Here is a 10,986-nt window from a genome sequence, read left to right on the forward strand (position 1 = left end):
GGGTGACTTTACTGCACCTACTCCCGACTTCTATGGGAGAAGCATCTCTATCCCTGCCATTGGAGCAAACAACTTTGAGTTTAAGCCTCAATTAGTTTCTCTAATGCAACAGAATTGCAAGTTCCATGGACTTCCATTGGAAGATCCTCATCAGTTTTTAGCTGAATTCTTGCAAATCTGTGACACTGTCAAGACTAATGGGGTTGACCCTGAGGTCTATAGACTTATGCTATTCCCTTTTGCTGTAAGAGACAGAGCTAGGATATGGTTGGACTCACAACCTAAAGAAAGCCTGAACTCTTGGGAAAAGCTAGTCAATGCCTTCTTGGTAAAGTTCTTTCCACCTCAAAAATTGAGTAAGCTTAGAGTGGAAATCCAAACCTTCAGACAGAAGGAAGGTGAATCCCTCTATGAAGCTTGGGAAAGATACAAATAATTGATCAGAAAGTGTCCTACTAACATGCTTTCTGAATAGAGCATCATAGGTATCTTCTATGATGGTCTGTCTGAACTGTCCAAGATGTCATTGGATAGCTCTGCTGGAGGATCTCTTCATCTGAAAAAGACGCCTGTAGAAGCTCAAGAACTCATTGAAATGGTTGCAAATAACCAATTCATGTACACTTCTGAAAGGAATCCTATGAACAATGGGATAAATCAGAAGAAAGGAGTTCTTGAGATTGATACTCTGAATGCCATACTGGCTCAAAACAAAATATTGACTCAGCAATTCAATATGATTTCTCAAAGTCTATCTGGAATGCAAGCTGCACCAGGCAGTACTAAGGACGCTTCATCTGAAGAAGAAGCTTATGATCCTGAAAACCCTTCAATGGAAGAGGTGAATTACATGGGAGAACCCTATGGAAACACCTATAATCCTTCATGGAGAAATCATCCAAATCTCTCATGGAAGGATCAACAGAGACCTCAACAAGGTTTCAACAATAATAATGGTGGAAGAAACAGGTTTGGCAATGGCAAGCCTTTTCCATCATCTTCTCAGCAACAGACAGAGAATTCTAAGCAGAGCCACTCTAACTTAGCAACCATGGTCTCTGATCTAATCAAAACCACTCAAAGTTTCATGACTGAAACAAGGTCCTCCATTAAAAACTTGGAGGCACAAGTGGGACAGCTGAGCAAGAAAATTACTGAACTCCCTCCTAGTACTCTTCCAAGCAATACAAAAGAGAATCCAAAAGGAGAATGCAAGGCCATTAACATGACCCACATGGCCGAACTTGGAGAGGAGGAAGAAGCAGTGATCGCCACTGAGGAAGACCTCAATGGACATCCACTGGCCTCCAATGAGTTCCCTAATGAGGAACCATGGGAATCTGAGGCTCATAATGAGACCATAGAGATTCCATTGAATTTACTTCTGCCATTCATAAGCTCGGATGAGTATTCTTCCTTTGAAGAGGATGAAGATGTCACTGAAGAGCAAGTTGCCAAGTACCTTGGAGCAATCATGAAGATAAATGACAAGTTATTTGGTAATGAGACTTGGGAGAACGAACCTCCTTTACTCACCAAAGAACTGGATGACTTGTCTAGGCAGAAATTACCTCAAAAGAGACAGGACCCTGGAAAGTTCTCAATACCTTGTACTATAGGCACCATGACCTTTAAGAAGGCTCTGTGTGATTTAGGGTCAAGTATAAACCTCATGCCTCTCTCTGTAATGGAGAAGCTAGGGATCTTTGAGGTACAAGCAGCAAGAATCTCACTAGAGATGGCAGACAATTCAAGAAAACAAGCTTATAGACTTGTAGAGGATATTCTGGTAAAGATTGAAGACCATTACATCCCTGCTGATTTCATAGTCCTAGAGACTGGGAAGTGCATGGATGAATCCATTATCCTTGGCAGACCCTTCCTAGCCACAGCAAAGGCTGTGATTGATGTTGACAGAGGTGAACTGATCATTCAAGTGAATGAAGAATCCTTTGTGTTTAAGGCTCAAGGATATCCCTCTGTTACTATGGAGAGGAAGCATGAAAAGCTTCTCTCAAAACAGAGTCAAACAGAGCCCCCACAGTCAAACTCTAAGTTTGGTGTTGGGAGGCCACAACCAACTTCTAAGTTTGGTGTTGAACCCCCACATTCAAACTCTAAGTTTGGTGTTGGGAGGTTCCAACATTGCTCTGAGTATCTGTGAGGCTCCATGAGAGCCCACTGTCAAGCTACTGACATTAAAGAAGCGCTTGTTGGGAGGCAACCCAACGTTATATTTATCTATTTTCCTTTGTTATTTTATATTTTCTGTAGGTTGATGATCATGGAAAGTCACAAAATCAATTAAAAAAGCAAAAACAGAATGAAAAACAGAAAGAAAAATAGCACACCCTAGAGGAAAACCTTGCTGGCGTTTAAACGCCAGTAAGGGCAGCAAATGGGAGTTTAACGCCCAGTTTGGCACCATTCTAGGCGTTTAACGCCAGAAAGGGGCACCAGACTGGCGTTTAACGCTAGGAATGGGCATCAAGCTGGCGTTAAACGCCAGAAATGGGCACCAGCCCGGCGTTTAACGCCAAGATTGGCAAAAGGAGCATTTTTGCTCGCCACTTGGTGCAGGGATGAATTATCCTTGACACCTCAGGATCTGTGGACCCCACAGGATCCCCACCTACCCCACCACTCTCTCTCTTCTTCACCCATTCACCAATCACCTCAACACCTCTTCCCCAAAAACCCCTCACCTATCAAATCCTATCATTCTCTTCACCACTCACATCCATCCTTCATAAAACCCCACCTACCTTACCATTCAAATTCAAACCACTTTCCCTCCTAAACCCACCCATACATGACCGAATCCTACCCCTATCTCTACCCCTATATAAACCCATCTTCACCCCTTCATTTTCACACAACATAAACACTACTTCTCCCACTTGGCCGAACCACAAATCCCTCTCCATCTCCTCCATTTCTTCTTCTTCTACTCTCTTCTTTCTTCTTTTGCTCGAGGACGAGCAAACCTTCTAAGTTTGGTGTGGTAAAAGCATTACTTTTTGTTTTTCCATAACCATTTATGGCACCTAAGGCCGGAGAAACCTCTAGAAAGAGGAAAGGGAAGGCAAAAGCTTCCACCTCCGAGTCATGGGAGATGGAGAGATTTATCTCAAGGGTGCATCAAGACCACTTCTATGAAGTTGTGGCCATAAAGAAGGTGATCCCCAAGGTCCCTTTCAAACTCAAAAAGAGTGAATATCCGGAGATCCGACGTGAGATCTGAAGAAGAGGTTGGGAAGTTCTTACCAACCCCATTCAACAAGTCGGAATCTTAATGGTTCAAGAGTTCTATGCCAATGCATGGATCACCAAGAACCATGATCAAAGTGTGAACCCGGATCCAAAGAATTGGCTTACAATGGTTCGGGGGAAATGCTTAGATTTTAGTCCGAAAATGTAAGGTTGGCATTCAACTTGCCCATGATGCAAGGAGATGAACACCCTTACACTAGAAGGGTCAACTTTGATCAAAGGTTGGACCAAGTCCTCATAGACATTTGTGAAGAGGGCACTCAATCGAAGAGAGATTCAAGAGGAAAGTCAGTTCAACTGAGAAGGCATGACCTCAAGCCCGTGGCTAGGGGATGGTTGGAGTTTATCCAACGCTCAATTATTTCCACTAGCAACCGGTCCGAAGTTACTATAGACCGGGCTATCATGATTCATAACATCATGGTTGGAGAGGAGGTAGAAGTTCATGAGGTTATAGCCCAAGAACTTTATAAGGTGGCGGACAAGTCCTCTACCTTAGCAAGGTTAGCCTTTCCTCATCTCATTTGTCACCTCTGTTATTCAGTTGGAATTGACATAGAGGAAGACATCCTCATTGATGAGGACAAGCCCATCACTAAGAAAAGGATGGAGCAAACAAGAGATCCCACTCATCATGAAATCCTTGAGATACCTCAAGGGATGCACTTTTCTCCACAAAACTATTGGGAGCAAATCAACACCTCCCTAGGAGAATTGAGTTCCAACATGGGACAACTAAGGGTGGAGCACCAAGAACATTCCATCCTCCTCCATGAAATTAGAGAAGATCAAAGAATCATGAGAGAGGAGCAACAAAGGCAAGGAAGAGACATTGAGGAGCTCAAGCACTCCATAAGATCTTCAAGAGGAAGAACAAGCCGCCATCACTAAGGTGGACCCGTTCTTTAATTTCCTTGTTCTTTATTTTCCTGTTTTTCGAATTTTCATGCTTATGTTTATCTATGTTTGTGCCTTATGATCATTAGTGTCTTAGTGTCTATGCCTTAAAGTTATGAATGTCCTATGAATCCATCACCTTTCTTGAATGAAAAATGTTCTTAATTGAAAAAGAGAAGAATTGCATGAATTTTAAATTTTATAACAGATTAATTATTTTGATGTGGTGGTAATACTTTGAATTCTGAATGTATGCTTGAACAGTGCATATGTCTTTTGAATTTTTTGTTCATGAATGTTGGCTCTTGAAAGAATGATGAAAAAGGAGACATGTTACTGAAGATCTGAAAAATCATAAAAATGATTCTTGAAGCAAGAAAAAGCAGTGAATATTCAAAAAAAAATGAAGAAAAAAGGGAAAAAGAAAAAGAAAAAAATGAAGTTGTGATCCAAGGCAAAAAGAGTGTGCTTAAGAACCCTGGACACCTCTAATTGGGGACTCTAGCAAAGTTGAGTCACAATCTGAAAAGGTTCACACAATTATGTGTCTGTGGCATGTATGTATCCGGTGGTAATACTGGAAGACAGAATGCTTTGGGCCACGGCCAAGACTCATAAAGTAGCTGTGTTCAAGAATTATCATACTTAACTAGGAGAATCAATAACATTATCTGGATTCTGAGTTCCTATAGAAGCCAATCATTCTGAATTTCAAAGGATAGAGTGAGATGCCAAAACTATTCAGAGGCAAAAAGCTAAAAGCCCCGCTCATCTAATTAATATTGATCTTCATAGATGTTTTTGGAATTCATTGCATATTCTCTTATTTTTATCTTATTTGATTTTCAGTTGCTTGGGGACAAGCAACAATTTAAGTTTGGTGTTGTGATGAGCGGATAATTTATACGCTTTTTGGCATTGTTTTTAGTATGTTTTTAGTATGTTTTAGTTAGTTTTTATTATATTTTTTATTAGTTTTTAGTTAAAATTCACTTTTCTAGACTTTACTATGAGTTTTTGTGTTTTTCTGTGATTTCAGGTATTTTCTGGCTGAAATTGAGAGACTTGAGCAAAAATCTGATTCAGAGGCTGAAAAGGACTACAGATGCTGTTGGATTCTGACCTCCCTGCACTCGAAGTGGATTTTCTGGAGCTACAGAAGCCCAATTGGCGCGCTCTTCATTGCGTTGGAAAGTAGACATCCTGGGCTTTCCAGCAATATATAATAGTCCATACTTTGCCCGAGATTTGATGGCCCAAACCGGCATTCCAAATCAGCTCAAAACTGCCCGGCGTTAAACGCCGGAACTGGCACAAGAATGGGAGTTAAATGCCCAAACTGGCACAAAAGCTGGCATTTAAGACCAAGAAAAGTCTCTACACCTGAAAGCTTCAATGCTCAGCCCAAGCACACACCAAGTGGGCCCGGAAGTGGATTTTTATGTCATTTACTCATTTCTGTAAACCATAGACTACTAGTTCTCTACAAATAGGACCTTTTGCTATTGTATTTTCATCTTTTGACGTCTAGTTCTTAGATCATGGGGGCTGGCCTCACGGCCATGCCTAGACCTTGTTCTTATGTATTTTCAACGATGGAGTTTTTACACACCATAGATTAAGGTGTGGAGCTCTGCTGTACCTCGAGTATTAATGCAATTACTATTGTTCTTCTATTCAATTCACCTTATTCTTGTTCTAAGATATTCATTCGCACCCAAGAACATGATGAATGTGATGATTATGTGATGCTCATCATCATTCTCACTTATGAATGCGTGCCTGACAACCACTCCCGTTCTACAAGCAAACAAGGCTTGAGTGTTTATCTCTTGGATTCCTTAATCAGAATCTTCGTGGTATAAGCTAGAATTGATGGCGGCATTCAAGAGAATCCGGAAGGTCTAAACCTTATCTGTGGTATTCTGAGTAGGATTCAAGGATTGAATGACTGTGACGAGCTTCAAACTCCTGAAGGCTGTGCGTTAGTGACAGACGCAAAAGAATCACTGGATTCTATTCCAACCTGATTGAGAACCGACAGATGATTAGCCGTGCTGTGACAGAGCGCGTTGAACATTTTCACTGAGAGGATGGGACTGTAGCCACTGACAACGGTGATGCCCAACATACAGCTTGCCATGGAAAGGAGTAAGAAGGATTGGATGAAGACAGTAGGAAAGCAGAGAGACAGAAGGGACAAAGCATCTCCATACGCTTATCTGAAATTCTTACCAATGAATTACATAAGTATCTCTATCTTTATGTTTTATGCTTTATTCATAAATCATCCATAACCATTTGAATCTACCTGACTGAGATTTACAAGATGACCATAGCTTGCTTCATACCAACAATCTCCGTGGGATCGACCCTTACTCGCGTAAGGTTTATTACTTGGACGACCCAGTGCACTTGCTGGTTAGTTGTGCGAAGTTGTGATAAAGAGTTGAGATTGCAATTGAGCGTACCATGTTGATGGTGCCATTGATGATCACAATTTCGTGCACCAGTTAACAAAGGGTTTTATAGGCTTATAGAGTATTGGGACTTCGAGATACCTAAGGGGTGTCAGTGTATTTATAGTGGTGAACCAAATACCACCGTTGGAGTAGTTCCACCTTTTAAGGAGGATAATCGTCCCTTTATCTTAGGAAAGTTGAGATATGGCTCCTGGATATGGGTTGAAAGATTTTAGGGACAGTTACTTATTTGAATAAGTGTTATTTGCCAGTTATCTTTTGAGCCCGACTTCTTGGGAGTGGAGTGTGCGTAAAATCCGACCTCTTCGAAGGCGGTCGGTTGTCAGCAAAGGCCAAAATGTAGATTGGGCCTTTTTAGCTTACTTAGACCTGGGCCCTAGTGTTGGGCCAGGGTATGAACAGTTTGGATATCATTTGGTGTAACAAATAAAGAAGAATTGATATTATTTGATATTTAATTTTATGATTAAGATTGGTTAAAATTTGAGTATTCCAAAATATAAATAAAGTCTAATGAATTTAATGAAAAAAAAAAGTTAGTTTAAGCGTTACAATAAGAGTTTAATATATATAAAATTGTTAGTGAAGTACTAACACATAGGTATTAACAAATAGAATGGAATTTTTAGAGTTTAATATATACAGAAATGACATAAGTTTGATATAGATATGAACGAAAAATTGAAAAAGAATTACTGAAATAAGAAACATAACTATTAATTATTTGAGAGTAAACTATTTTATATGTCAAAATGCGTCATTTAGCATTAAAGTTGTGGATTTTGCGGTTGAATCTGTGACATTGAGAAAATTATAAGAAAGTTAAACACTTGATACAAATTTTTCATGAAGAAATGATATATATGAAATGTAATATGATGATTGATAATAAAGTTGGAGCAATAACAATAAAAAAAATATAAGTTTATTGAACAACCTAACTAATGTTTCAATATATGAGATAATAATAAAGAAATATCTCATGTTGAAAGTTTTATCACAGATTTTTGAAGACTTCTGGATAAACAACATTCTCAATTTCAGTAGTATTTTCATCATTTGTAACTCTTGATATGACAACATAAAGTTGGTTATGCGTGAAGATAAGTTTTTCCAGTAGCAATTCTATGTGGTCCCGTGATTGTCTTTGACTTTGTTTATGGTTATTGCGTAAGATAGCATAAGAGAAAATAGTCTCCTTTGGAATTTAAATTGTAGCCTAACATCTCAGAAGATGAGTGTTATTCTAGGAATAAAAATTTTATCGAGGTACTTGTTTGAATTTAACAGTTTTGCTTTAATGACTTTATCTCCAAGTCTTGTCATTATCAATCTGGTACCATTGTAAATACCTTATGAGTGATCAATATTGCTAATGAGCATAACAGGGTACCCAACTTTTAGTTTCAATTCATGATTTGGCACCCCAGAGCATTTGATTGTAGCTAAGAACCCTGGTGTGTTCATGCCTTCAATTTCATTGCTACCTCTGTTAGGCAAACATTTATTGGAGCTTACATAAGTCTTGCATTCATTGTTGATAATTGTCGTCATGTAGTCATTCACTTTATCTATTGCATTAATTGTAGGAGATAAAATAGCTCGACTCTTCAAGTGGTATTCATTAGTCAGGTTAGCAATATAATATGAATAGCTTGCTTTAACAATTGCTTGAATCAGATCATTATAATCAGTGATAAAGAATTCAGAGGGTATTTGAATCAAATTGGTACCATTAGATGTCCCTTCAGATATTCCATTGCTCACTTGAAGGATCCATTCAACAAATTACCTTAAATCTTTTATGCCACTATGTGGTGACATGGATTATAGCTGTATATTTTTTGTAAGCTTTAAAATCTCAAAATGTTGCGATAGATATGATGAATTTAAGGAAGCATTAATGATGTCTTGTTTAGTTTTTTTCGATACTACTGACAAGATTTGCCTAAAATCTCTACCAAAAATAATAGTTTTACCTCCAAAGGAAAATTGTGGGCTTTGCTAATCTTCAAACCTCAACAAATCTCTCGTTGTCTTATCCAATACTTCAAAGAAAAATTTACTCATCATAAGAGCTTCGTCTCAAATAATTAGATTTGCTCTTACAATTAACTCTGCTAACAGACTTCCTTACTTGATATTGCAAGTAGAGAACTCATCTAGAGTTAATGGTATGGCAAACTTAGAATGTGCAGTTCGACCTATAGGTAACAACAAAGAGGCTATGCCACTAGACTCAAAAGTTAACACAATTTGACCCTTTGATCTGAGTGCTACCGATATAGTTTTCTAAAAAAAAGTCTTTCTTGTACCTCCATGGCCATACAAAAAGAATACACTTCATAATTACTTAATTATTTCTCACTTAAGTCATGATATTTAGAAACAGAATTCTAATACTTGGGAGAGGCACTGTAGTGTTTTGTTCTTTGCTTAGAGTAGAATTGATAAGAGTATTAGTCTCATAATCATATGGGTTGTGTGTATTGACATCAACTCCATGAGTTACTGACTCTATAAAAAAAATTCAAAACTTTATTTAGTAGGTATAATTCAATGTTATTGCTTGTTTAAATTTGTTCGGATTAGTTTCTGTCAACAAAATATGGAGATGTTTTTCAAATTCATACTTAGACTATTAGAAAAATAGCAATTATGTGTTATCTTTGTTAGTGTGAAATGAGATGGAGCTATGGGTAGGAGTTGATGCTAAGTAGACTATAACAGCTGATGATGTATTTAGAAGCTGGCTTCTCGAACTTAGGCCTCCGAAAGAGATTTCAACAATGTTTGGAATTCCACTTCCATTTGAGGTAAGCATTTAAAAACTTATTCGCGCTAAAAAGAAATATAGACCATTTATTATTTTCTCCTATATTATCATTATGCTAACATATTTACATGAGAATGGATAAGGATTCTTGAAAATTTGTTAACAAGAATGAAAGTAGATTAGTACCTTTAGGTGGCAGCAGAGATGTATCGGTTTTAAGATGGGATGAATTTAATTGGGTGATGTCATTTGAAGATGCAATCAAAATGTAACGTTCTAGAGTTACTCTTGTTGGAGGCTTTTGAGCATGGCTATCGGACTTAGTTAGAGCTAAAATAAGGTGCATGTTTTTTTGTTTCCCTGACAATAATGCATGTACTAAATCAAAATTTGAATACTATCTTTCTAAAAAAAATAAGTTGCATGAATTCGTAACAATTGAAATCTTCGACTATGTTCTTGTTGATGACCGAATTGGATGCTGAGTGTTTGTCCCCTACAATGGCTGATTCATTAGTTAATGCTTCATTAATAGCACTAATAATCTCTAGATTTTCGAATTGCCTTTTGAAGTTACACTTCAAGGCGGGATTGTTAGATTCATTCGCAGAAGTTGGCCCTCTAATTTAATTATTGGAATTTGAAACAATATTTTTCAGAATCACTAATTAGCAGTAATAACAATAATAATAGGTTTACACGATAGGAAATAATCTCAAATAGATAAACTATTCATTTTATTGTGTATCAAAGTTCCGTTTAAATAAAACTATAAATCATTTATTTAAAATACCTTCCACCGTGCGTATTGATAACTTTTTCAAAGGTGTTTTGTTTTGAGATTGCTAAGGTGAAAAATAATTAGTTTGATCATTTGTGGATATATTTTCCTGTTGTGAGATGAGATGTCCTGCTGCTCTACAAAGCTTGATAGAAGAGAAAAAAATGTGTGCAAATATTGAAAGACAATATACATATAACATGGAGAAAACTGCTCATCCAATGTAAGCATATATGTTAGAAGCACCTTTGTGACTAGAATAATGAATTAGCTTCTTTTTTTTTCCAGCTAGCTTAACCAATTTGTTGTTTCTTGCTTGTTTTGCATTCTCAAGATCATGGTCTGAGTGATTCATCCTAGACTTATAATCCTGAAGCTTTGATTTTCGTAGTTCTAATGGATTCCAAAAATTTTCTACTGCTTCATGCTTATTCAGGTTGATTGAAATTTTTTTATTTTCCTTATATGAATTGCATTGAAACTGGAAGCACAAGAATCTGTTCTAGCTAAAGCTGTTGAGTCAGACCATAGATAGGATGCCTTGATAAGCATGTAACTTAGTTGGTTTTAATGGAAGTTTTTAAGAAATTTATGAATTGATTATGATATTTATACTTAGTGAGAGGCAACCCGCAGTTTCTACTGCTAAAAAAAAGTGGCGGGAGTACTATTGAGTTATTTTTTAAGAAAAAAAATTTGTCCATTCTTTTAAGGCAGCCTTGGATTTATCAACTTTAGTGAAAACTTACTATTAGATTGCCTTTAAGTTTATAAAT

General features: G+C 37.5%; 1 non-coding gene across 1 annotated transcript; it reads right to left on the reverse strand.

The window, feature by feature from the left end:
* Positions 1-358: 358 nt before the first annotated feature.
* LOC130942412 (small nucleolar RNA R71) lies at positions 359-466 on the reverse strand. The gene has a single exon (XR_009070982.1). It is a non-coding gene; the product is annotated as a small nucleolar RNA R71 (small nucleolar RNA).
* Between the last annotated feature and the right edge of the window lie 10,520 nt (positions 467-10,986).

This window comes from Arachis stenosperma, chromosome 7 (assembly GCF_014773155.1).
Source record: "Arachis stenosperma cultivar V10309 chromosome 7, arast.V10309.gnm1.PFL2, whole genome shotgun sequence".
Classification (NCBI taxonomy): Eukaryota; Viridiplantae; Streptophyta; class Magnoliopsida; order Fabales; family Fabaceae; genus Arachis; species Arachis stenosperma.